This window comes from Falco peregrinus, chromosome 14, assembly GCF_023634155.1.
Source record: "Falco peregrinus isolate bFalPer1 chromosome 14, bFalPer1.pri, whole genome shotgun sequence".
In the NCBI taxonomy this organism is placed as follows: Eukaryota; Metazoa; Chordata; class Aves; order Falconiformes; family Falconidae; genus Falco; species Falco peregrinus.
Window position 1 is genome coordinate 2,139,262 of NC_073734.1, and position 27,699 is coordinate 2,166,960.

The following is a 27,699-nucleotide window of genomic DNA, read 5'->3' on the forward strand; positions in this document are numbered from 1 at the left end:
CAGCCGCTCTCTTGTGCCTTTGGGGTTCCTCCTCTCCCCCCAGAGTGGTGCGTGCTAAGGAAAACTGGAAAGGCTGTTTCTGGAATGCACTTCATGAAGTATGATCTGCTTCATCAAACAAAACATACCTACAAAATACCCACAAAAGGACAGAAAGGAGTAGCTGCCACCTTGAGAGGGCTTTTGCTCAAATCCTACTCCGTCGCAGCTTCATCAAGTCTAGGCTGCGTTGGCTGGACTGTGCAAAATGTGCACGATGCAAACCAGCATCTCCTCTGTAGAGCTCATACAGCAATTTGGCAGTCAGGCCCTCACTACCCCAGGCTGTCACTTGCCACCCGTTACCTCCCAAGTTTCTGGTTTAGGCACCTCCAGATTTGCCTCCAGGCACCCCCGAGGGCACGGCAGAGTCCCTGGCACGCCTGCCACAACTGACCAGCCTGCCCCAGGAAACCAGGTAGGAAGAGCTCCCCTTGCCTGACCTGAGAGCTCGCTGCAGGGGCTTGGGGCTTTCCCCATCTCATCACGCTGTGGGATGGAAAGGTTTGCAGGCTCCCACCAGGAGAAGGAAAAGTCAAGGAAAAGGAAGAGAAAAGAAGCCTGGGCAGAGGAGAGGGACAGCCAAGCACAAATAAAAAGGAGAAGAGAGGAAGCGATTTTGTGGACCCAAACCTGAGAAAATGCAGGAAGGTGCAGCACGTCAGGAAGGCCAGGTGCGTACCACGCGCTGCTGCCCATCTTTCCCAGCCCTGAACACGGCCCTAAGTCAGCCCAGCTGGCTGGCAAGGGCCGGCGAGGGCTGGTGCTGAGCAGGGTTTGGGATGAGCCCCACGGCAGCTCCCCGGGGGCTCCCCGTCGAGCCCTGCTGCGCGGCACAGGGGCACTGTCAGCATCCCTGCGCACGCACAGCTCCATAGGGACATCACCCCTGGGGAGAAGGCACCGGAGCCGGCCTCGAGTGGAGGCCAGCAAGAGCTGTCCCTTCTGGGCCATGAGGAATTCCTCGGAAACAGCGTCCCCCAAAGAGGGGGGAACCAAATCCTGCCTCTTCCTGCCTCTGGGGGCTTATCAGAGCTTTCTGACTCTGTCGTTGCAGGTGCCGACTGATTTTCACCGGCTGAACCGCTGTGACTCCTGGGCCCCTGCAGCTGCTGTTGACAATAAAAGAATCTTTTCCCTCTCCTGACTGTGTCTGCCATAGGGTCTTGTGGAGTGGGGAGCGCTTGTGCTGGGGTGGACCCTCGGGGAGGAGATTGGGATGGTCCCTTGCCCCAGCACCCTTTCCAGCGGGCATTGGGGCTGAGCTGAGGGGCTTTAAAAGGAAAAGCAAAGCACAGAGCCACACAGGAGGGGGGGTTGGAAGGGACCCGTGGAGGTCTCTGGGCCAAGCCCTCTGCTCCAGCACGCTCGCCTCGAGCAGGTTGCTGAGAACTGTGTGCCCTTGGCCTTTGAAGATCCCCAAGGACAGAGACTGCAGAAACACCTTGGGCAACCTCTGCCAGCATTTGACCGCCCTGGGGGGAAAAATTTGCCATTTCAGTCTCTCCTTTCACTGTACCACATTCCAGAACAGCCATGACATGACCAGCTCAGCCTTGAAACCAAGTGCTGTGGCCAGCCTTCAGGGCCAGCAGGGACCGGGGGCGAGGGGAAGTGTTTTAGGGACGGACCGTGGGGGCCGGAGGGAGGGATTTGAGGGACGGACGCCGAGGAAGGCCTCATCCCTGCAGCGATGGCTCAGGCCCAGGGCAGGGCCCTTCTCTGGGTGCCACGGGGTCGATTGCAAAGGACCAGGCCGCCCCACGCAGGGAGCAGGTGCGTGCCGGGGTGCCAGGGGCCCTGCCTGGCTGTTCCCAGCCCAGCCCCGGCTGGGGCCAGCCCTGCGCTGCAGCCCTGGGGCCGAGGCGCAAGGAGCCGGGCATTGCTGAGGGTGCTGCACCCTGCCGGGCCCCGCCGCCAGCTGCCGGCTGCCCTGGGCTGCCCCTCGCTCTCCCCAGCTCTGCCTGCTGCCAGCGCCGGGGGCACCGCCACGGGGCCTGCCCCCTGCCCACAGCTGCCCTGACCCACAGCTGCAGCTGTACGTGGTGCCCACATCGCACAGCTGGGGCGGGGGTGGCAGGTCTCTCTGGGGGCAGCCTGGGACTGGGGGCAAAGCCAAGCCCATCCCTCGCTTGTGATCTTTGTCCCCAGGGAGAGCCAGTGCAGACGTGTGCTGCGCTGGGGAGTGTCCCGCGGGGAGGTGACGGCCGACTGCAGAGCAGCACTGAGACCCGCGCGACAGCAACGGCAGCCGGTGGCCGCAGAGCAGCCCAGGGGAGCTGGTTCCCTCGACGGGCCCCAAAGCAGCCTTCCTCAGCCCCTGCTTTTGGTGACATGTGGAGCAGCGCGGGGATGTCTCTCAGGCTTCCAGGCCTGAGGAGGCTTTCCTCCTCAGGGGCACTGTCAGAAATCCTGCTCCCAGGATTAAAGCACCCCTCCCCCCATGGATCCGAGGCTGTGTGTCCAGCCCCCTGGAGCTGGGTACAGGTGCCCTGAGCGGTCTCTCAGGGAGGATGGGGCCACCTGCCTGGTGGCTCTGACACAGAAATGATGAGCTGAAGCCCTGTGGTGGTGGAGGGCTGGCTCAAAGCCTCCGAGTGCCTCAGCCTCTCTGCCCAGGAGCGTTTATCTCAGGCCCTTTTCCAGGGTGTGAAGACGCATGGCGGTGTTGTCCTGGTGCCTCCATCTTGTTCTCTCTTGAAGGTTGTGATACTTGAGGTCAGGGAGCACCTGAAAGCCCTGGCGGAGATCTCCAGGGACTTTGTGTTCCATTTTGTGTTGCCTTAGGGCTACAGTGTGCTGGGGTTTGGCGGCAACAAGGTTATGGTATGCCAGAGGTCAAGCGAGTTAGTGTCAAAGTGTGTTATTGTTATGGACAGAATCTGTGTTTGTTGGCCCTGCGTTCCTGGGGTTATGGCATTTTTATCTTATCTTGTGATCTGTGTGGTGGTTTTTTTTGTGGAGAGTGCCTTTTTCAGCTTTTTTTTCCTTTGTACAGTACGGATGGGTGCCTTTGGTTTGTGTACGAAGTTTCTTCTGGTGGTTTTTCTGCTGTGCTGGTGGATGGTGGTGTTTTTTCTGTCTTGAAACCATCGTTACTGGTCTAATAGATCTCCTGCAGGTCAGGCAGTGTCACTTCTGGCATGGTCTGACTCATTTCTGGTGAGCTGGTAGGTAGGTGTGGAGGACTTGTGGTCCCTCCATGGAGAATGACTGCTAGAGGACTAACAGGCAGATCTGTGGAGGGGTGAGAGGACCGCTGGCCCATAAGTAGTGACTGTCAGAGGACTAAGTGTACTTGAACTAACGTGGGCTTCCAAATTCGTGGTTATCTGTCCTGCCTTGTGGAAGAGCCATGGGAAGTCACCAGCCACACGGAAGGACAAGGGGGTTCCCAGGGGTACGTGGTTTCCTGGGTTTTGCTTTTGAGTAAGAAAGTCTTATCTCTACATCAGTGCAACTGTGGACAGTCAATTTTGCTGACTTTAGAAAGCAGGGAGCAGCACTTTTGTGCTGTGCCTCACATGGCTGCCAGGGCAGGGTGAGAAGCAGCAAGAGAATTCCTTCCTGGCACCTTCTCCAGGGGAGCCGTGCTGCACTTTCACAAGGTGAGCCCTGGTTCTGCATGAGTGCAGAAGGTTTTGGTCAATTTTCTCACCACAGAAAGCAGGGAGCAGAACTTTAGTGCTGACTCACATGGCTGCCTGGGCACGGTGAGAAGCAGCAAGAGAATTCCTTTCTGGCATGTTCTCCAGGGGGGCAGGGCTGCACTTTCCCAAGATGATTTTTATTGGCTCTTAACGACTGCAACTCTGAAGGGTCAATGTTCTCACCACAGAAAGCAGGGAGCAGCACTTTTCTGCTGGGACTCACATGGCTGCCCGGGCAGGGTGAGAAGCAGCAAGAGAATTCCTGCCTGGCACCTTCTCCAGGGAGCCGTGCTGCACTTTGCTGCGGTGAGCTCTGGTTCTGCATGAGTGCACAAGGTTTTGGTCAGTTTTCTCACCACAGAAAGCAGGGAGCAGAACTCTTGTGCTGTGCCTCACATGGCTGCCAGGGCAGGGTGAGAAGCAGCAAGAGAATTCCTGCCTGGAACCCTCTCCAGGGGAGCACTGCTGCACTTTCCGAAGATATATTTTTTCTTTTGGCTCTGCATGAGTGCAAAAACTTTGGTTCCATTTTCTCATCACAGAAAGCAGGGAGAAGAACTTTTGTGCTGTTCCTCACATGGCTGCAAGTGCAGGGTAGAGAACAGTAAGAGAATTTTTTCCTGGTACCTTCTTTATGGGAGGAGTGCTGTACTTTCCCAAGGTGATTTTTTGGGCTTTTAACCATTGCAATTCTGAAGGATCAATTTTATCACCACAGAAAGCAGGGAGCAGAACTTTTGTGCTGTGCCTCACATGGCTGCCCGGGCAGGGTGAGAAGCAGCAAGAGAATTCCTGCCTGGCATCTTCTCCAGGTAAGCAGCGCTGCGCTTTAAGGTGATTATTTTTTTTCTGTGCATGATTGCCACTGAAAAGAGGTCAGTTTTCTCACCACAGGAAGCAGGGAGCAGCACTTTTGTGCTGTGCCTCACATGGCTGCCACAGCAGGGCGAGAAGCAGCAAGAGAATTCCTGCCTGGCACCTTCTCCAGGGGGGCAGTGCTGCACTTTCCCAAGATATATTTTTTTCTTTTGGCTCTACAGGAGTGCAAAAACATTGGTTCCATTTTCTCACCACAGAAAGCAGGGAGCAGAACTTTTGTGCTGTGCCTCACATGGCTGCCAGGGCAGGGTGAGAAGCAGCAAGAGAATTCCTGCCTGGCATCTTCTCCAGGTAAGCAGCGCTGCGCTTTAAGGTGATTATTTTTTTTCTGTGCATGATTGCCACTGAAAAGAGGTCAGTTTTCTCACCACAGGAAGCAGGGAGCAGCACTTTTGTGCTGTGCCTCACATGGCTGCCAGGGCAGGGCGAGAAGCAGCAAGAGAATTCCTGCCTGGCACCTTCTCCAGGGGAGCACTGCTGCACTTTCCCAAGATATATTTTTTCTTTTGGCTCTGCATGAGTGCAAAAACTTTGGGTCCATTTTCTCATCACAGAAAGCAGGGAGAAGAACTTTTGTGCTGTTCCTCACATGGCTGCAAGTGCAGGGTAGAGAACAGCAAGAGAATTTTTTCCTGGTACCTTCTTTATGGGAGGAGTGCTGTACTTTCCCAAGGTGATTTTTTGGGCTTTTAACCATTGCAATTCTGAAGGATCAATTTTATCACCACAGAAAGCAGAGATCAGAACTTTTGTGCTGTGCCTCACATGGCTGCCCGGGCAGGGTGAGAAGCAGCAAGAGAATTCCTGCCTGGCACCTTCTCCAGGTAAGCAGCGCTGCGCTTTAAGGTGATTATTTTTTTTCTGTGCATGATTGCCACTGAAAAGAGGTCAGTTTTCTCACCACAGGAAGCAGGGAGCAGAACTTTTGTGCTGTGCCTCACATGGCTGCCAGGGCAGGGCGAGAAGCAGCAAGAGAATTCCTGCCTGGCACCTTCTCCAGGGGGGCAGTGCTGCACTTTCCCAAGATATATTTTTTTCTTTTGGCTCTACAGGAGTGCACAAACTTTGGTTCCATTTTCTCACCACAGAAAGCAGGGAGCAGAACTTTTGTGCTGTGCCTCGCATGGCTGCCAGGGCAGGGTGAGAACAGCAAGAAAATTTTGTCCTGGTACCTTCTTTATGGGAGGAGTGCTGCACTTTCCCAAGGTGCCTTTTTTGGGCTCTTAACGGTTGCAGCTTTGAAGGGTCAGTTTTGCTCACCACAGGAAGCAGGGAGCAGAACTTTTGTGCTGTGCCTCACATGGCTGCCAGGGCAGGGTGAGAAGCAGCAAAAGAATTCCTTCCCGGCACCTTCTCCAGGGGGGAACAGTGCTGCACTTATGTCAAGGTCAGCTCTGGTTCTGCATGAGTGCAAAATTTTGGGGTCAATTTTATCACCACGCAAAGCAGGGAGCAGAACTTTAGTGCTGTGCCTCACATGGCTGCCAGGGCAGGGTGAGAAGCAGCAAGAGAATTCCTGCCTGGCACCTTCTCCAGGGGGACAGTGCAGCACTTTGCCAAGGTGACTCTTTGGGGCCCTGCATGATTGCCAATGTAAAGGCGTCCAGTTTCTCACCACAGAGAGAAGGGTGCCGAACTTTTCTGCTGTGCCTGACGTGGCTGCAAGGACATGGTGAGAAGATCCCAGGTAGGAATTCTCTTGCTGTTTCCCACCGTGCCCTGGCAGCCATGAGAGGAACAGCACAAAAGTTCAGCTCCATGCATTCTGTTCTGAGAAATTTGACCTCTCATACTTGGAATCATTCACAGAACAAAAAAATCACCTTGGGAAAGCGCAGCGCTGCTCCCCTGGAGAAGATGCTAGGAAGGAATTGTTTTGCTGTTTCTCACCGTGCTCTGGCAGCCATGTGAGGTACAGCACAAAAGTTCTGCTCCCTGCTTTCTGTGGTGAGAAAACAGACCCCTCACATTTGAAATCATGCAGAGCCAAAAAACCTCACCTTGGCAAAGTGCAGCGCTGCTCCCCTGGAGAAGGTGCCAGGCAGGAATTCTCTTGCTGCTTCTCACCCTGCCCTGGCAGCCATGTGAGGCACAGCACAAAAGCAGAGCAGTACATAGTAGTAGGTACTGGAGTAAAGGGAGCGTGGGGGAGGGGGCTGGAGCTTGGCACCCTGCTCTGGCACACCTGGGTTTCCTGAGACACGTCAGGAATTGTACCCCAGCCCTGGGTATATTTCCTCATTGCTTTTCTGAGGTGATGGTAGCTGTTGTGTCCTGGCGCAGCTGGTTCCCCTGCCCAGGGTTGGGGCGTTCATGCTCTGAACCCACAGTCGAGGTGCCCGAGCCGTCTGTGCCCTGAGCCTGGAGCAGAGGGGCAGTTGCAGTCTGTCCTTAATTTCTGGGGGGGGTGAAGGGCTCTCTGAGGTGGGGAAGATGGAGCTCCCCGTGCAGCAGCCAGGGGTGGTGGCTGGAGGTGGGCTGTGTTGCGGTTGCTGTTTTGTCCTGCCCCCGCAGGAGAATGTGGCTGCTTTCTTAGTTCTGCTGCTTTCCTCCTAATGCAGGAGGCTGGTCCCTGCAGGCTCCAGGGAAGTGGGGCTGTGGAAGTGCCTAACTCTGGGGCTAGAGGGTAGGGGAAGCTGCTGGACTGGTATGGGGGCATGCAGACTGGAAGCCCTCTGGAAATAACTGGTGTGGGCATGATGAGCAGGATTAGTTTCAAGTGAAGTGAAATTATAGTTAGAAAATTGAAAGAAATAATCCAGTTACTCTCAAGACCCAGTAATAAAGCACTGATACCCAGATTAGTGTTGTATCATCCCCATTAGATTTCTCTCTTAACGAATAGTTATTTCTGGCTTTCAATCCGAGCTCCAGCTGCAGCATGCCCTTGTGTCCGTAGGACCGTGCTGTTCTCTCATGTTCCCGGCAAGGACAAAAGGAAATGGCAACCCTGTTGTTCCCTGAAACTATGAAGGGCCTGGTACCGTGAACATGCGCAATGCTGTAGCTGTTTCGGGAGTAATGAGCTGAAAGTATTGCCTCGTTTGCAGGATGTGGGTCAAACTTGAGGGGAAGGGAATGGTGGTCTTTGCATAGAATGGTGTCTAGCTGTGCACAGCAAGTCCACATGAAGAAAAATGATGTGGAACAGGAGGAAGCAGGAGGGGGTAGGATCTGTGATTTTTTACTTATTGTCCGGATGTAAAATAATTTTAGGGTAGAGCTGGGTTTGAGGCCACTGGTCTTTCAAGTCCCAGAAAAAAAAAGAGGTGGGGACATCCATCTGTTCCTTGGTCCAGTTAGCCAGAAAGGGAGGGGAAACGATTTCTCGTCCAAAGTAGTGCTTAGTAAATGCTGTACATACTCACCTTTGACTTTTGTCGGTGCTTGAGACCCACTTTCTGGGGGTGTTTTCTTTCCCTTTCTTGCACACCCACTTTTTGAGAGACAGATGGGGAGGTTGTCAGCAGGCTGGTGATAGAAGAAGGATGGCCCATGGACCTGTTAAGCCACGCTGCCTGCAGGATAAGGATGCTTGAGAGGAACTGCCATTAGGATAGCCTGAAGTGGCCAAGCTGTCACATCTGTTGTATTTCTATTTGAGCTAATTGCTCATGCGACTTTAATGGTTTCATGCTTTTATTTCTGCTGCTACAGCTTTTCATGCCTGTAGGGAGCCTAGAGTTTGGGTGTTAGTAAGTGAAAAAAATAAGGCCCTCATTCTCCATGGAGAAAGGCTCTTGGGCATGGTAATTTCATGCCTGGAAGGAGTCATATTTGCTGGATAAGTTTTGTAACCTAACCAAATTAGCTTTGAGAAACCATAGTTGTTAATCAGAGTGTTGAACTCTATGGTCCCTTAGTTAAAAACATCACCAAGCTCCTTGCACAAAGGATGGGCGTTTGGTTTGCAAAGTAGGAGAGCAGTCTGATTTTGATGCTTGGGGCAGCAGCGATCCCTGGGTGTAAGGTTGTTCATAATAGTCTGAGCACTTAGTAGGGTCGGGCACAAAGTCACATCGGGTCAGCTGTTTTTGCAAAATGAAGCAGTGAAGTGACATTGTTCCTACCAAAAAACTTTTAAAGAGTAATAAAGGACAGTTTGGGTATTAATAGAGATTTGGATAATAATTCCAGCAAATAGTTCCAAAATACATGGAAGAGGGGGAGAAGATGAGAAGTGGCAGCAGTCTTTGACGTGTGTTTGTGGCTTGTGGGACTGCGCCCACAGCAAAAGGCTGTTTTGGAGTGTTTGTTCTGGGCTTTTACTTCTATCAGTCTTAACTCTGCCACTGAAATATGGTCTAGTTATGAAACAGGGTGGGGATGCCGGCTGCTCTCCAGTTATGAAGGAGCCACAGCCCGGAGACACAGCTGTCTCCTTTGGGTCTGCCATGGAAGGGGATGCTGGGTTTTCCAAGTCCCGTTGCTGTTCCTTGCAGGTCAACTGAGGCATGGCCACTGGAAAGCCCCGCTGGTTCACGGGGTCCTCCAGGATGGCTGGTAGATTCCCGAGCCAAGTGGTAGTGCCTCGTAAGCCGAAGCTAGCCAGAGGGACAGAGAAGCCTGCAACTGTAAGTACCTGCTGCGGCCAGGTAGGAGCTGTGTAAGGCTGGAAACTGCCCCCGCGTCCTTCCTCTACCTGCCCCTCCTGTTGTCTGGCAGCACTGTGAAGCTGGACACCACCTCCCCGTCTCTCTGCTGCCATGCTTCTGTCGGAGGTGGTGACCATGGTGCGGTAGGGGATGGACTGTGTGCTGCTTCAGGGGAAGTCCAGAGTTGTGTCTGGATGTGCCACTGGAGCCATTTAAATGAACGTACCGGGCATTGCACCGGAATAGCTGAAGCGTGAGCGTGTGCTTCTCTCCGCCCCCTTTGTGTGGGCAGTAACGTTTTGTCACCTCGGGATGCTTGCCAGCGCTGCTCTGACCATACCTGCCCTCCAGGCAGCTGGGCACGTGGTGGGCTGCTCAAACTCTGCTTGAAGGTTTCGAGAGGTATGGCTGGTCCCAGGTGGAACAGGTTCCAAAACAGTTGTTCTGTCCCGTATCCCGTGTGGAGCACAGATCCAGCGCTGCAGACAGCAGCGGAGTCAGGGCAATTCCTCCTCCCCATCCTCAGACAGCCCTTTGCTGACCAGAGCTGACTTGGCTGAAGATGACCTGGTGCTGAAGCTCTGTCGAGGAGATACCTTTGCATACTTCTGTGGAGGGGTCTCGGAGGCCCAAACAGAGAAAACAAGTGCTAATTCAAAAGAGATAACTAAAACTTGGAGCCATTCCTCTCCACCTCAGTCTTGGCACAACACTGATTTTCTGCTTTCCTGACTCACCCAGCAGTGACATCTCCACATGTGTGGTGGTTGTGAGCGTTGTGCAAGGGTGGAGTTAAGGGATTTCTGGTAACTCCTCCCAACCTTTTTCAAAGGTCACTGGCTCACTCCGGCCAAACTGGAAAGGAAACAAATGCCCGAAGAGCAAAACCCCCAACATGTCACATCAAATCACGAAGGAGAAGCTAACGGGACAAAGCTACTTGTTTGGAGCATGTGTATTGCACTCTCTATCATTAATTTACTAATGGTAAATATTTCAACAGGTAGTTATGGGACTTCCAGGACTATCCTAGCGGCTATGATCACAAATTATTCATCGGTGGCTCTTGAAGAAGAAAAGCCTTTCTGAATAAAGGCAGTTCTGTAGCTCTTGCTGGTGTTTTGCATTTCAGCTGACTCCCTCTGCCCTCCTGAAGGAGATGTCTCTTACCACCAAGCAGAGGCTGGCCAGCACTCGGGAGATGCGGCGACCCCAGATTATCCAGATTCTAGACATGAGCGAAGCCTCCCATCGTAAGGTAGCCTTTTCTTGCCCTTTTCCTTGCTGTTTGATGTGACGTTTGAAGAGAGCGCGTGCTTGTGACAGGCTTGCCTCCAGCTTATCTAAATGCCTTGGTGACTAAGTCCTGTTGTTGTTTCAGACTGCTGCCGGTGTGGAGTTCCTTCTGCTGGGGGAAAGGTAAAACATTTTTCCCCAGTGAGATGTTGAAGTCCTGACCTGCGCTAAGCCCATATAAACAACCTCTGTTGAAGTTGGTGGCTTTTGCTGGAGATGAGCTACTGCGGCTAAAGCATGATACTGGGGGAAGGCTGGGGCGGGCCACAAGGATGCAAGCTTGCAATTTCCCACCTTCCTGCTGAAATAGCCAGCCCTTGGTTTGGTGTAGTCTCTGTCGAACACTTGGGGTCATAGGATGCCCTCAGTGGTGGCAGCGTTGGCCTTTGAGGGCTGAGGGCCTACGGTAACTACTCAAGGTGTAGCTAAAGCAATTGCATGAATGCTTTGGGTTGGAACAACGAGTGGGACCCGTACAGGGTGTTAGATTTTTCAGGCTGCCGGGTACACAGGGGAATGGCCCTGGGCAGAGGGGAGTGGGTGTGCTTTATCTGGATCAGTGTTTATTTACAGGTGTGTTTAAAGCTGCTTTTCTTACAGATCTGCTTAGTATAACACACGTTCCAAAGGGGTAGATGACTGAGGTAGGCTGTTGAGTGGAAAACTGCCAGCGAGAGACCTGTAGCAAATTGGTTAAGGATTGCCCTAGACAGCGCGTGAGGTTGGGAACGCCTCGGACGAGCGCACACAGAACTGGCCGTGTGCTGTGGCCGCTGGCTTCAGCACGACCCTGACTCCTGTGGAGAAGCAGGAGACGTGCCTGTGTCTTGTGAGTGTGAAGAGTTCAGCTGGAAGGGGGGAGGCAGAGCAGGGAGGAGTTTTCTCAAAGTAACGCCTCGGCGCTGTAAGCATTTGCTGTTTCTGTATGTTTTCAGACCTGCTTCTGTAGTGGTATTAAAGAAAATGGCAATAATAGAATATAATGAAGCATCCATTTAAAGCTCGTGGGAAAAGGAGATGCCAAGTCCAGCTTTACTCAGATTGCCCAGTGATGCTGGGAAAGTACCTGGAACTTACCACCTCATCTGTCGCTTTCTTAACGGCGGTGTTCCTTTCTGGCCTGTCTTCTCTTCTTCCTGGTTTCTGGGCTGTGTGTCAAAAAAGAGATTTGAGGATGTGTTGGGCTCGGTCTCTGTGTCTCAAAGTAAAGATGATCCCCAAGTTGTTTCCCATGGGGTCTCCTGTAAATTCTTGGCTTTCCCTTGCTCCACGAGTGCTTACAGCTCTTGCAGTGAGTGCTCTGGAGCTGTGTGACCGTGTTAGCCCAGGGCTCTGCCGGAGGTAAGTGCTGCCTTGCCTGTTGGAGAAGGCGACCTGGAGAAACACCTGCCAAAAGAGCTGCTCGCTTGAGCCTGCTCTAGTGTGGCCCAGAAACTTTTGATCTGCTCAGAACACAGGTGGGTGAGCTTCTGTTCCCCTAGCGTGAGCTGGGCAGGCGTACTCACCAAGGGACTGTCCTTCGCTGGAGGCCAGTGTTGTATTCTCTCACCGATGAGTCTTTCTCCCCGCGGCTGAAACTCTCTGCTCTCTTTTGCATCTCCAGTTCTCGGCAGTTGCCCTGGAACAGAGCTTGTTCCGGCCTTTCCCATCAGAGGTGGTATTTCAGAGCTACGTCCCCGATGAGGTCTATGAAGTGCCACTGATTCTGAGGAACGTGGACAAGGTAAGTGCTGGGATGTGGAAGTTTAACCCTGTGCTGGAACTGGAGAGCAGTGTCATCCGTGCGGTGCACAGCACAGCCAGTCGCCTGCTGCAGCACAGCGCATCCAGAATAAAACGTCTCACCGCCTTTATTTTGCAAGACGGTGGAAATCTTGCCATGCTGAGGTTTCTCCCCCTGGTTTTGGCTGTGTGTTGGTGGTACCTAGCTGAAAGGAGCTTTTCTGGTCAGCACCTTTCCCCGTGGAAGCCCTGCACGGGTGGGAATGTTGGGGGCTGTACAGTTCTTCCCTGCCCTCGTGCTTTCCCTCGAGTGTGCACCGCGTCCTGGTGGCTCCGTGGTTAATCTCAGTTTCCACAGGGCACCTCTGCCTCTGGGTGAGCTGCACAGAGAGCTGAACGGGCTGTCAGAGCTCGGGGTGGGGTCTTCTCCACTTTATGCTGGAGTAAGTTATAATTAGTGGTAACAGCGCTTCAGGAAAGGTGTTTTGAAACAGCAGTGGAAGCAGGCTGATTTAGCAGCAGCAGCGGGAGGCCTTTAGGTGCCCCTTCAGGCTCCTGCTAAGCTTAATTGGGTTCTGCTCAGGTTTTCCTGAGACAACGTGATGCTCTGCTTCCCCTTTGGAGAGCCACGGCCTGTTTGGAGTAAAGTGCCCTCAAAGGTCTCCACCTTTACTTGAAAAAAACGATCATTTTGAGACTTCCCAAGAAAGTTGAGAATGGAAAAGTTGAAAAATGTCAGCAGTTTTGTTCCACTGTCAGGAGGGAAATTGGGACCTTTTGAACTTCAGCTGGGGAAACGTTTGCTGGAATGAGGCATGTGCCAAGGGCAAGCTGGTGGGAAAAGGCAGGAGGGAGGAAAGGAGCTGAGCTCGGTGTTCTCTCCCTGCGCACTTTCATACACGCAGGGGTTTCTCTTGATACATAGCAGTAAGTGCACGGGCAGTAGAGACAGGTCAGAAAGAGGGGTGTAATTAAGGATACTCTTCTGTAATGAAGAGGAAGGGGTATGCGTGAGGGCAGGGTGGGATGGGAAGATGGAAGTGTGCACAAGAGACGGTGAATTCGCCTCCTTTCCAAATTTCCCTGTTGGGGAGGGCAAACAGGTGGACAACAAAAAAAAGCTGTCGAGGCATACTGCAGGTGGAAGAACAGCAAGTCCAAGTATCTCCTGAGATAACAGGTTGTGACAGGGATGTGGGTGAAAATGGAAGACCCTTTGGCAAGGAAGGATGCGGGTGTGCTCCCTCAGTTATTCCGGGAGAGTACTGCACCATTCCTGGTCTGGCATTTAACTTGGGAACATTGATAAGATGCAGCATGTGTGCCTGCACCCGGGGGATGCCACTGGTGTGATCTGCGCTGAATTTTGGGCAGTCTTTGCTGTAGGTATCCTCGTCCCTGATTAAAATGTGCCTCAGTCCTCACTTTCTCTCTTCCTACTCTCTGCTTCATTCCCACTGAGTCTTTGGCTTCACCTGCTCCATTATCCATGCAGCACTTCAAAATGTTTATCTTTGCCAAGTACCAGCCAACAGGCAAACAGTTAATTTGCTCTATTCATGCTTCCTCAAGTGGAAAAGATCATCTGCATTAACATTTCTGCCATTCCCAGTAAATGATAATAAACTTGTACTGTGTAAAGCTGCACCTTGGGATTTACGTGCCCTGTGAAGGGGGAGGCAATGTGTGAACTGTGGTTTTTTTCCCAAAACAATGTAGTTTTGAAGCTAGTTAGAGCTCAACCACTGGAGAGCATGGGTGTAAAAGTAAGATAAGCTCCAGGAAAATCTTTGGTATGTTTTAAATACAGAAAGACAGAGAGGATAATCCTGCGAGGGTGTTATATTCTAAATTGGTTGGCTTTTGGCGATGTCCTGGAGAAAAGCAACGTTGTGCTCCGTCTCAAGTTTTTCGTGCCAGTTTCCCACATTCCCCTGAATCATACTGAGTTACACTGCATGGTAGCCTGAAGTTGTCTGCCCCATAAAAATCCAGCTGACAGCAAAATGTATTCCGCATAGAGGCTCGGTAATCATGCAACTACAGAAGTGCTGTACTATATACTTCCTGCTCTTACCTGTGTTGTAAAATTGCTTTTCTATTTTCAGGCTGTTCCTCAGCACCCTCAGATGTTCTGGGTGGCTTTTGCTGAAGGTCTGAGCCACACGTGCTCCCCTTCTAAGGGACATGGTGACCAAAATGCTTGTCTGCACTGTGAAGTTGGCTCCTGGAACTCGCCGCCCCAGGACATTGCTGGGTTCCAAGGGCGTTTGGAGAGTTCAGGACTGCCTTGGCCACGGGTTACCAGGCTCGGGTGGGTGGTGCAGAGTGAGCCTCCATTTTTTCCAAGCCTCATGTGGGGTTGTTGTTGATCCGTGAAGCTGCCCACCAGTCCAAATCACCTGCTTCAGACTTTGAGATTTGGCGCTCAGGGGTTGCTCTCTGTGTGCTAGGAAAATGCCTGTGTGCTGTCTGTGTGCTGGTGGTGCCCCAGAGGGCAGAACCGTGCAGCAGGGTGCCTGCAGGGACTGCTGGGGGTGGGCAGGGGTCCCCAGGGATCTGGCTTGCCTGCGCTGGCAGCTGCCTGGCTACAGTCACAGGCAGCAGGAGCCTCCGGAGAGCAGAGGTTGGCTTTTAATAATGAAACCACCGCCAGGCAGTGCCAGTCATGTATCTCGGGGCAGAAAATGCCTTTGAAGCCCCTAGTTGATAGGCACAGCCTGGGGGGTCGCCTGGCTTTCCATCACTTGGCCAGGTTGCTGGCTCTCATCCTCTGCATCAGCCTTTCCTTGTAGCATATTGTGCTTCTCCCTTGCTTCTTTCCAGCTCCCTTTGGTTTTCCCCAGCCATCTCTCTGTTTCTGGGGTTGTCTCTTTGTCTTCCTGTGTTTCCTCCTTTTGCTCTTCATTTGCTGCTTTTATTCCCAGTAAGGCCACAGTATCTGTGGTCCCCTCTTGCTGGTCTGCCTACATGACTGTAGCACCGCAGCTTGACTGCCCCGCTCAAACCCAGCACGTTAAAGTGAATTTCTTCCTTCCGCCAGGATTAACACGTACTGTTTGGCGTTCAGATAATACATGCCCCTTCTAGGGGCATGTCTGCCTGGATGTGTACGGGCAGAAGCCAGCAGATTCTCTGGGCTTATTGAATACACGGGTGACTTGATTCAGATATTATACCGCCGTGCTGCTGGTGTCTTCCCTGCTTGGCCCTTCCTTCATCGCCCTGCTGCCTCTGGCCTCGAGCTGTTTTGCCCAGGCAGAAGGGATTAATGTTCACTCTTATGTGTTACGTGTATGTACCTCCAGAGCTAAAAGTGCTTTGTGAAGGTGGTATCACCAGGCCTCTTCTCCCCCTGTTTCCACAAGCTGCAAGATCATACTTTCCTCTCTTTTCTGCAGGTTCCTGGGCTGGTGAAGGTCATCTTGGAGAGCTCACCTTATTTCAAGCTGATCAGCCACCATGCTGTGTGCCGCAAGGTACTGCCTGGCATGCTTGCGACTTTCCGCATCGTTTTCTCCCCTGATGAGAACAAGGTGAGACTGGAGGTCCCGAGAGGTGTGTGCCTTCAGTGGGAGGTGAACCTGCGGGGCTGGGTTCAGAACAGGGCATCTGCTGTGGGTTTTGAGGCACTGTCCTGGTTTCGGTGGCATTGCACTGGATCTGCAGCTGGGGGAAACTTTTCCTGTGGTGAAGATGATGCTGTCATAGGCTGGAGGCTCTTCTATGCTTCAGACTGTGATTATCCTTTGGTGCTGGAACGTTTAATGCCATGTCTGTTGGCTTCAGGGATAAGAGTGCACTGTGTGGTGGGGTGGCCTCTCATGGTGTTGGTTTCTAGTATCTGACTATTGCTGCATAATTACGGGTTTGCTCTGATAATTATAAATACAAAAGCCTGTTTGCATAAATACAAACCTGTTGTTTGGAGGACCCAAAGCTGAGCCTGATCAGAGTGAGGACCACCACCTTTGAAAACTGGAGTTGCTTCTTGAATGCATATCGTGTTGGCCGCAGTAGTGAGACGGCGGAACATTCTGTCTGAAGCCGGCACTTTTCTTGCACACCGGTCATAGCCCATGCCGTGCTGCGAGGTTTGCTCTAGGCTGTGGTCAGGCAGCCTGCAGCTGGTCACATCCTGGCTGGCAGCACCATGCGATGCCACCGCAGCAGGGACTGACGAGCTGTGCGTTCCCTCCCTGTGCTTTCCTGGGCGTTTTCAGGGGAAGGCGCACGTGGGACAGTAGGGAAATGGCAGGGAGGGGTGCTGATAAGGTGTTTAGCCATCGCACCTCTCTACTCGATGTTAGGGGCTTAATTATGATGGAAAACGCTAGGGGAATGGCTAGATCCAGAGAGCTTTCCCCTTTCCCGTCTGGCAACCAGTTCCCTGCCTCACCCTGGGCTGGAGCGAAGGTGATGCTTTTTCATACCCTCTGTGTTCCAGCCTTGCCGCTGTGCTGCCCCTGAGGATACTTGCCCGCCTGTGCTCCAGCTGTGATTCTAGGGGAGAAGATGCGCTGTGCTCGTGGCAGGGAGCCAGCCTGGCCCAGACACGCTGAGCTCCAGATGTCTTTAACCAGCAGGAGGCTGGTGTGCTGCAGAGGACTGAGGCATCTGGAGCGCACACAGGAGTGAAGGGGCAGGTAGCATCTGCAGGCAGAGTGTTAGCCTGGAGCCTTTGGGCAGTCACGCTGGTGTGGCTGTGCCTGCGTGCATGGGGCTGTGGTTGCTGTGTCAGCTGGCACCTATTCCCTGCCCCGTGTGCCATGCTTTTGCTCGGAGGTTGGAACATCGGTGCTGTGGCCCTGGCAAGTCTGGCACTGTGCCGTGATGTGAAGGGGCGGCGGTGTTACCTGGAGGCTTGTTAACGCAAAAGGGTTTAGTACCTGGCATGGAAGGGAGGAAGCCCTGCAGGGGAACACAGACAGACAGGCTGACTCTTTACACCAGCACTCTGCTGCCTCTTGGCACAGTTCTTTGCGTGACTTTGTGGGTGATGCAAGGTGAGGGGGTCGCTCTGAGCCAGCTGGTGTTTCTGTGCCAGGCCAGAGGTGCAGGCTCTCTTTGGGCACAGCTGTTCTCTCATCTTCCGTTTGCTGCTTAGATGTAGTTGAACACCCTGTCCTATCCTCAAACAGCATGGCTGTAGCAAACTAGAGAGGAAATGCCCTGTGGTGCCTGGCTCCCCATGCTTGTGAAATGATCTGTTGCTTTGCGGAGGGACTGAGAAATTGTTTTACGTCATTCGTATGGAAGGTTAAAATGATGTTGGCTTAGGGCAGTTCTCCATACTGCCCAAGTGACATAAGAGCTTAATCCCACCGAGGTAGGCTTTGCAGGGGACACTGCTTCCTTTAAAATGTGATTGACTAGTATTCATGAGCATTCATTTTTGGGATGGAAGTAAATCGGTTCCCATGAAGGGCAAAGAGCTGCTCTTCAACTACAGAGAAGCAGCAGAGCAACACATGAACATCACCCCAAATAGAAGTAGGGTGAGGTAACTCCCAGGACCACTCATGTCCAGTACTTTGTCCCTTGTCTTGCCCTTGAACTGGTGAGTGTGTGGCATTAGGGAGCTGTGCCAGCGAGGTCCTCTGCACAGCTCGAGCGACACCCTGGTGGTTTCTGCCGACCTGGGTTTTGTGCTCCTTGCAGGGCATTGGGAGAGGGATGTGGGCTGCTTGGTGAGGAGCACATGGGGACTCTACAGCAGAACCAGAATGTTGTATAAATCGAACTTTTTGTCTCGTACTTGATGGAGTGTGAGTCAGGAAAGTGCCGGAGTGCTGTCGCTCAGCTAGAAATGCATCAGTAGCATGGTCAGGATGTGCAGAGCACCTTGAAAAGCCCTTAGCCAAGAGGCAGGCTTTGGGAGATGGTTCTGTAAAGCCACCTGTGTTGGGCTTGCAGTTGCTTGCCTGCAGAGTATCTGTGTGTTAGTTGTGGAAGGCTCAGGAGTGCTGCCTTTGAATAACTCCTACATCTCTGATACTGCATGATCCACAGGGACTGTGGGTAACCCAGTGAAGTGGGGTCTGGGTCTTCCTGATGAGGAGCCGGTTTGTGTCATTCTCTTGCTTTGAATCTGTTCTTCCCTGGAGTAAGTCTGACTTCAGTGAAGTCACTCCTGATTGAAAGGAGTAAAATTGTGCCTCAGCCCTAAGTAATAGGGCCATGTGAGTTGTTAGTGGCTGAAATGCCACGTAGCCCTTTCTTGGAAAATGAGCAGTTTCCTACTGTCTCGCAGTCATTTGGGAATGTGCCACGTGGTCAGACTGTCAGAAAAGGAATAGCTGACGCGCCTCTTGGTTTATTGGCACTTGCGTTATAAATGAACTGCTAATTTTTCTGCTGGGCAACATTTCCAGTTTGTTACTCTTGCTGCTTCTGATTTGCACGTTTCTGTTTTATGGCTCCATTGTACAGCGTGGGTGTTCTCGTGCCAGCCCCTGTTCCCGTGTGTTCTTGTGTTATGGTCTGACGGCCTCTGCTGAACTGGAAACCATTGTGGCACTGACCGGCAGATAAACAACAGACAGAAATACTTCCATTTGTGCGTCCTTCAGGCTTATTAGTAGTTTATTGTAAAGGAAGAAGGAAGCAAGAAGCACATAAAAACATAGCAGAGCTTATTCTGTGTTGTCCTCTTGCTCTTTTCACTGTAGCAGTGCACTGTTTTCAGGCAGTGCAAGTTCAGTCTGTGAGGTTTGTGAAATTCATTGCTGATGCTCAGTGGAGACTGAATTAATGCACATTGATTACTCTGAAATATGACAGGACGGTGAGTTATTGCATGACTGAAATGAAGTCCTTTAAAATTCAGCCCAGCCCTGCTAGATGTTTTGTTGTGCACAGAAGCTATTCCAAGAATACTTTTAAGATGACTCTTGTGAGGAGGAAAGGGGCAGAAGACCAAGGCAAATGGCGCGGCGCCACAGGAACCTGAAGCCAAGTGACTCATTTCAAAGACTCCTGCGAACCGGCGGCTGAGGGGGGCAGGCGCAGGGGCACCCCCTCTGCTGCGAACGGATCTTCATCCTCTGGTCTCTCCTCTGTTGTCACGGCCCTTATTTTCCAGCCTTTTTTTATATCAGGGTTTCAGCAGGAGCTTTCCCTGCTTGGCTTGCTGTGTTACCTCATGCTACAAGGATCTTTTCTTTGCAGGTTGGCTGCTGCAAGGAATTCAGTGAAGCATTTGGGATAGGTTATGCAGGGAAACTGACATCTGAGTTTGGGGTTCTGGGCAGTTAGGCTTGATATTGCTGCGACAGTAATTACTGTTAGCCTGAGTTTACAAAGAGCCTGAAACAACACCCAAGACGAGCAGCTGCTTCAGTCTCAGTGGGTGCCAGTTCAGACGCCAGTGGTGATACCTGGAAGGCCAGAGCTTGTAATTTACTGCTTGTCACAGGGGAGCACGAGAAGGGGAGCCATCGTACAACTGTCTGTATCTTCTGTGAAACTGAGAGGGGAGTTGTATGCAGGATGAAGTCGTGTTTTCATGAAAACCTATAGCCTGAAGCTGTGTCTAAACACAGCAAACTTTAAAGCATAGATGGGATGCAACCCCTCTGTCATCCAGGCACGTTTATTTAGAAACCTGGTCTTAAACAGTCTGCTAAGGGTTTGCAGTTGCGAAGCAGAACAACATTTTGAACTGGTCTCAACTGTGCCCCTAGGCTGCAAGCAAGTGCGTAGCAGGGTTAGTGCCCTAGTAACACGAGGCAGTGCTGAAGTAGAGACTTTGCAACCTGTTGCCCCCAAGGGAGGGCAATTCAGCTTTCAAAAGCTTAAGGGACCATGGGTTCACAGTGGCACAAGCAGCCAGCTTCTGCCTAGCACCCCTCTTGCCTTGGGTTTCCCCCTGTTTGGGCTGGCGCTGCATTCAGCCTGGTGCAAGGTCCCACGTTGGTGGGGTGGTAGAGCGTGGCTGAAGGGTCAGCCCGCTCTGAAGTGCTGAGTCAAGCCTTGCACGGGATGCCATGTCCCACGGTGTCCCTGGAGAGGGGGCTTGGAGCATAATGTGCATCTGCATGAATGGCGAGAGGCATCTTTCTCTCTCAAGGTCGTGGTTGTCTCTGTGAAACCAAATCCTTGTTGCTTTAGCCTTGCCCTCAGGTCCCTGGAGAAATCCCTTGTGCATTGCTGTGCAGGTGGTCCCAGCGCCCCTCACCAGCAACGGAGCTGGGAAGGCTGCCTGTGCTTGCTTTTGGGGGGGATTTATTTCTTGGGCTCTTAATTGCATTGCTGTTGATCCATTTGCTCCTTAGCAATGACAACACCTTGACAATTACTTCCTTTTACTTGCTCCAAGTAGCTCCAGTTGTTGAAGTTCCTTTTTTCTTTATCCTCCTGCTGATCTGAACTTGCATCCTCCTCTGCCTACCTGGCACCTGGAAGAGGGAGCTAAGTAAATATGGCATGCCAAGACTTAATAAGGCAGGTAGCTTTCAATTGGCTTTGCAATGCCTTTGTTAACAGTAGTGTGGCCAAAAGAACAACAACAACAAAAGCAAATAACATTCTTCATTTGCTAATGAGTTTCTGAGGATCGAAACAGTGCAGGACGTGAAGTAGCCAGATAATAGGTGCTTTAAATTCATATGGGCTGCCCATAGCTTTTATTTTAGAGGGCTTAGGCTGCAAGATTGAGTACAAAATTGCTAACTCAGAACGACTTGCTGAAGATGAAACGCTTTCCTGAAATGCGGTATTAAATCATGCAGGTTGCTTGCTGCAGTTCCCTTCCTAGTATTTTACCTTCCAAATAGGAAAAGCAAAAGCCCTTCTGCAGTTTCTAGGGTGAATATTTGAGATGTCTAGAAAAGGAGATTATTCTTTTTGTCTTGGATGGGGCAGCATCTGTATTGACAAGCTTAAACCCCAGCTGAGCAGGTGGTAGGCGAGGTGCTGGGTGGTGGGTGAGGCGCTGGCTGTCAGCGCTTGCGTTAGAGCAATAGGTGCGTGTCTGTGCCTGGGCTGGCTGCCTTAGGGCCCTTCCAGGAGGGGATGGGGACAGGAGCAGGAAATCCCAGCTGTGGCGGAGGCTGGATCGGTTCTGCTGAAGGGAGTTTGCTGCTGTATGCAATTCCTAAATCATTAAAATCCTAAAGCGCTTGCTGCTTCAACAGTGATAAAAATATCAAATTAATTAAAAGCACTGAGGAAAAAATCAGGGCAGCCAGTGAGTGACGAGAAGCAGAGTTTTTATCAGCTCATCCATAAGAGCGCTGCTGGGGGTAATGGCTCCTGGCCCTATGGCAGCAGATTTACCACTGATTTCAGTGGGGGCAAGGTGATAGTTCCAGCGCAGCGATGCCACGCCATACATCTGGAGACTGCTCTGCTCATCTCTACAGTAACATGGTTTTGGTAATTTGATTTGCCTTCCTGCTGCTAAACGCCAGACAGCCGGGGCGCGGGGGGGATTGCCTGGCTCTGTTCTGCAGAAGGCAGTGGCTGGGACTGCACAGCCGGCTTTGCTCTGGTGGGGTGTCTGAGTGTCCCCCGTGTGCAGCTCCCGATGCCGCCTGCCTGGGGTGGGTGTGCTAACCAGGCACGCCGTCACTTACTCCTCTAGAACAGACCTTACAGAGGGGTGTGATTACGGCATCAGCCAGAGCTGTCTCCTGTGCCCCCTGAGGCTGGGTGAGATGTAAAGGGAAACGGAGTTCAGACACAGGAAGAACTAACACCCTTTAATTCTAGCGCAGAGGTGGCATAGGCTGCTGAGGGCAGGGGTGCAACTGTTAGCGCTTTTAGGTACTTGTGAAACCTCTCGCAAAAACAGTTTGGGTCTGGAGCTGAGCCAGCTCTGGTGTGGGGAGATGGATCAGGTGGCTTTTGAAGGGTGCGTGTCCCCAGCCTTGGCCCTATAACGCTGTGAGAAGGGGCAGGAAATACAGCCGTACCCTGCACTGCCCTGACGCTGCCGCAATTACCGTGTCCAGCTTGTGAAGTATTTCACCGAAGACTGACCATTGACTATGCATGTGGTGAAGTCCTTTTGAAAGTGTACCTGAGCATCCCCTGCCAAGCTTCAACGAGGTCGCCGCGTTGCTGGCACTGGAGTTAGTGCTGTGGCACAGCTGGGTTCTCAGTGGTGCTTCCCATAGTCTGCAGTGGCGATCGAAGCAGGTTGCGTTAGTGCTGTGATCCCTTGCATGAAGAGACTGTTCTGGTGTCTCGGAATCAAAGCATCAGATAATTGTGGTGCTGCCAGCTTGCTGCAAAAGCAGGTGAATCAATGGGGTTGTTTCTCCTTTGCAAGTTAACGACCCTGTGCAAGTCATGCTACTGGAATGAAAGCTCATGAAGGTAAAAAGTACTGTTGCGTTACTGAATGATACTGCTACAGCCATAGAAAACAGCAGTTTTCCTTCTGCCGTGGGGAAAGTACTAAAAGCATTGTGCTGAGATTGTTTCTTTCCCCGCAGGATTATTTCCACGAGCTCATCTGCATCACAGAAAGGGGAGAAGTTTGTTGTGCCTCTCCGAGCTATAGGTGCCCGAGCTATCCTGGCCTTCCCCGACCAGGTGAACTTCTCAGCCTGTCCAGTCAAGTACAGCACCCAGAAAACACTGCTGGTTCGCAACATCGGTAACGGGGCGGCCCGCTACTGCATCAGCCCTCAGAGGTAGGGAGCTCATCTCTTTTTGTGCAAAACACTGTTGTGTGATAATACAGTTGGTAAACAGCGACAAAAAGGAGCCAGAGCGTGTGAGCTGCTGTACTGCTGCCGTGGCTGGAAATGGGCAGGGCACGTGGGGTTTGCTGTTGATTATAGTGTTTGAAGCATGGCGCAGCCTCTGCTAAAACTCTGCAAGCTGCAGAGTGGAGTTTTATAGTGCAACGGTGTCTTCAGTGCACAGTCGTGCAAGACTGATTCTGTTAGATTGAACGAGCAAATGTAGGAAGGCAGCTGGACTGCCCTCGGGCTGTGTAAGATCCTGCGTGGCAGACGACAGCTCTAGGAGCTCAGTTCCTGAAGACCAAAGGCAGTGTTAAGAAATGGGCAAGCTCTGAGCTGGTGGAAGAGACATTTAAGAATTTATCATCAGCTTTACCAGCAGTTTGTCTATAGTAGCAAGTGCAATCAGAGATGATAGATCAAAGCAACTGGTATTGAGACCCTGACAAAAACCCTGTGGGGTCCAGAACCTGGTTTTCCAGTAGGTTTGATCTGGTCCCTGGGATCCACTATTCTTCATTAGAATGAGCTCTTAAGTGGAGATGAGCTGGCAGCGGCTTCAAACCTGCACTTTAGCCCCAAAGCAGAATGCCGATGGGCGCACAGGCAAAAGGTGCAGCAAATGCCTGGTGCGTGGGTTGGGAGCCTTTTCTAGAGCTTTGTCTCTCTCAGATCTCCTGGAAAGTGCTCTAGCATGCTGTAGTAGCTACCAGCAACCCCCTTGATCTTCAGTACCTTCTGAAGTGGTTATGTGGCCCTATTGACCAAATATACCCATTCCCTGGGAGGCCACAAGCACGTGGCATTTCGGCAGTCTCCTGGTCAAGCGCCTGATGTGTGCTGTGTCGTGGACAGCCTGTACTGTTCCTCTTGGTCTGAGAAGACAGTCACTGGTTTTCCAGTTTGCTGAACTGGAGAGGGTAATGCGTTTTGGAAACTGCACCTGCAAGGAAACCACTTCAGCTGGCTGGTAGTTAGCTCCGTGTTGCTTGGTCCCAGAGGTTTTGGTGTAGGAGCTGAGGTCCAGAATGCAGCAAAGACGTGCCGTCTGCCTTAGTGCACCTGAGTTGCTTCGGTTTCTTCCCCAGGAAAACAGGGGTCAAGAGAAGGCTCTTTGCTCTTTCTCCTGGGAAATGCGAAGGTCCAAGAGGCTTCTACCAAAGCCTGGCAAGGCTGTTGAAGCAGGCTTCCAGGATGCTGTTCAAGCAGGCTGCTTCTTTTCACTGTGGAAATACATAGGCAGGAACTTGTAAATCCCTGTACAGCTTCCCTCTGGGATTTCCAGATCTACTTGTCACCACCAAAACAAGTACCCAGTCGTGTGTAGCATCTCTTGGCAATGTCCTTGCCAACTGTTCTATCGCGTGATACGGCGTACGTTGAATCCTGCTTGATATGGATTTTATGCTGAACTTCACCAATTGAATGTTTCAGTCCTGATTTGCAACAAAGGGATGGGAAGCGTTACGAAAGCTTTATTTCAAACTACACAAGAAAGTACAATTCTGAATAACTGGATTGCGTGTGCGCAGAGATCAAAAGCTGGTAAGATTTCCCATGTCAGCCAAAGGCATCAGTCATCTCTTCCATTTCGTTATGAACTTTTGAAAGCCAGTCTGAAATTTCAAACTGATGATCTTTGAATATAAGCAGCGTTTTATTCTAATTAGGTCGCCCCCACTTTCATTCAGATTTCTTTTTTAAATACTCTGAGGTTCCTGTCTTTCTGCTCTTTTATTTTTTTTTGCTTTAAGTGTTCAGCGAAATGTCATAACGAATTCCTCATTGGGAACTTTCTTAAAGGTTGAGTTCCTCTAATGCCTGTGTGTCTACCATCTGCCTATATATGTGCACAGATGTATAAGAAATAATATGAGAAATTCGGGGAACATGTGAAATGGAATTGGGCTGCTGGAGAAGATAAAATCCTAGAATAACTTTGGAAGAGACCTCTGGAGATCATGTGAGCAAACACAGTGCTCAGAGCAAGACCAGTGTCAAAGTTTGATCAGGTGTGCACTCAACACGAAAAGTAAGACCAAGTGATACCAGCCTTCGTCTTTCCTTCTCAAGGCTGTGCAAAGCCATTTATCCCAGCATCTCCCTGTATGTGCTGTGCTCCAGCCCCTAAGCTCCTCTGCTGTAGAAAGGCTTTCGTGCCCACCAGCCTGCACTGCCAGGGATTCTTCCATCCCAAATACAGGTTTTTGCATTTTCCATCCCTCGGCTGCATGCGGTTCTGCTGTGTCCCCTGAATAGCAGCCCAGCCCTCCAGTATCTCGACTGTACTCCCCCAAGCTTGTATCCTCCACTCAAAATCCGAGTGCTCCCCACTCTTGACCAGGTCACCACGTCCCCTTGCAGCCTGGGAGCAGAACAACCACGTTCTCCCTGTGCGATGAGGCCATGGTGTGCCAGGAGTGGTTTCTCCAGCCAGTGCTGGGGACTGCGCTGGGTGACAGTGGGTTCCCTGCTGCTTGTGCTGTGAGCAGTTGCTCAGGTGCCTGCCCCGAGGTCCCAGGTGAGCTCAGGGGCTCCAGCAGCCCCAGCAGAAAAGAACTGGCCTCCCAGCTGGCATGACAAGTTGGCTGGAGAGTCTCACCAATACACTGCTCCACAGGCGAGTAGGTCATTAGCTGTTAATTGTCTTTGAACAACTCTACTTACAGAGGCTTTCGCGGGAGAGACCGTTTTCCTCCTCATGTCAGGGGATTAATTTCCCTGCGTTAGAGGCTGTGACCAAGGCTGCATCATTATTAACGACAGGGGAAGTTTTTAGTTTAATGTCATTGCATTCTTTTGAATGACTCCCGTAATGATTGTTCAGCATCACAAACACTTAAACCTGTGCTTTGGACATTAATGCGTGGTGTTTCCTGTCCTGGAGAGCTTAATGTGTAGATACGAGACGCAGTATTTAAGAGTTATGGCATAGGTGGTAGGAGTGCCAGCCTTACAGACTTACATTCAGGACTGTTTTAGTCTCTTCCTATTTAGTGGAGAACTGAAGCAGCTTTAGTGTGTGCTTAACTTTTGCTGAGTACGGATGTAGTGTTGTGTTAAAGCCAACATCAATATCACATAATAGTTTTGTGTGCCGCTATGTGTAAGCATGCGTGCACGTGAGAGGGGGAGGAGGCTTAGTGGAGTAGAAGGGAATGAGAGATCAAAGTTTGTGGACCATCAGCTGGCCTCTGTGTCCTTCATTCTCTCTCTGCACAACTGAGACTTCTTAGTTGCTGCAACTTCTGTCTTCTGGCCTGGGCGAATTCAGGCTCTTGCCCCTTTGCAAGGCAGCTGCAGGCGCCACAGTTTCCTAGTCCAGTGCGCCGCTCGTATCACTTCTCTCTGCCTCCTTTCTCAAAATTCCCTTGGCATCAAGCGTAACCTACCAGCTTTCACCTTCAGTGCATTTTTCAGCCCATCTCCAATGCTAACCTTTCCTCTCGGTCAGTACTGCGAGCTCTGCTCTTGCAGCGGGTCACTTCATAAGGACATTCCTTGCCTCTTACAACTTTATCTAAGGACTTGTGTGGTGTATTTTACTCCACGGCAGAGCTCTCAAATGAATCCACGGGGCCAATTCAGCATCCTTCTGCTGTTGCTTGTTCAGAACTCTCCCTTGCCGTGGTATCTACCAGAAAACATGGACACGTTTTGACTCCTCTTTCGTAAAGGGTGTGTGTGTGTGTGTGTGTGTGGGAACCCTGACACCAAAGCACTCCCCATTATGCAGCTTGGCTCTGTGCCTGTCCTCCCCCTGCATGCCCATACCCAGCTGTTCACTGCATAGTGTAGTAATAAAAAAAATAATAATAGTATAAATATAGAAAGTCTTTTCCTGCCGTTCTCATTGTTAAGGCTGGTTAGTGAGTTTCTTCTCCACGGCATTCACGGAGATAAATGTCATTCCAGTACATTTCAGTTGAAAATGGTGCCTGGAAGCAGATCTCAGTGCAGCACTGCCTTTTCCTGACGTTACACTGTGCTATGCTGTGCTATGGGTTAGAGAGGATCTGTCTGAGAAGGTCCATTTAGGAATGTCCCATCAAGCTCTGGAAGCTCAGGAAATGATCCTACATGGCACAGTGCCAGGAGCCGCCTTGCATCCCTCCCTGCAGTACCCATTATACTACATGGAGGTGTGGGGCTGGAGAGTTACCATGGGATGTACAGGGATGTGACAACAGAGCCTACGTGCAGGGAAAGAGGGAAAGAGAGAGCTTGTGAGATGCTGGCTCTGTGCAGGATTTTTTCAGTATGGAGATGGAGTCTTGGATGCTTTGACCTAACAGACTGTGTTTACTGGAGTGGTTACAGTGCTCGACTTTGGCTTTTATACCATTACCAAAACATTACGTATGCCAAGATTAAGTGATCTTTGGGGTTTTTTTCCTGCAATAGGTCTTAGTTGACAGAGGGGGCAATTCAATCACCAGTAATTTTACTGTCGGTCTTGGGGTTGGAGGCAGCTTTTAATGAAATCAATTCTCACAAACTCAGATGATTTTATAATGCAAATTAAGGCACCAGAGGAGTAAAGGGGTTTTGGTTGTAGAAGAGAAACATACCATGGGACGAAGTATGTTGCAGCCTCGTTGCACGCTGCACTGACTAAACGTATGGTTCCCGGAGGAAAGGCAGCGCGGTAGTCGCGAAAGCTGAGCCACAGAACTGTCAGCGTTGTTCACTTGTCAGTTGGTTGCTAAATTGTCAGGAGTATTTTGCCCGTGCTATCCTCATGGGATTTAACTTTTGCCCAGCTTGGGGAGCTGATGCCTGGTGAAAGCAAGCAAGATGTAAACGCCAAGACAGATCACA

General features: G+C 51.3%; 1 pseudogene; it reads left to right on the forward strand.

Annotated features, from left to right (window-relative positions):
* Positions 1–9,022: 9,022 nt before the first annotated feature.
* Positions 9,023–27,699, forward strand: part of LOC129785706 (hydrocephalus-inducing protein homolog) — a 67,344-nt pseudogene continuing 48,667 nt past the window's right edge.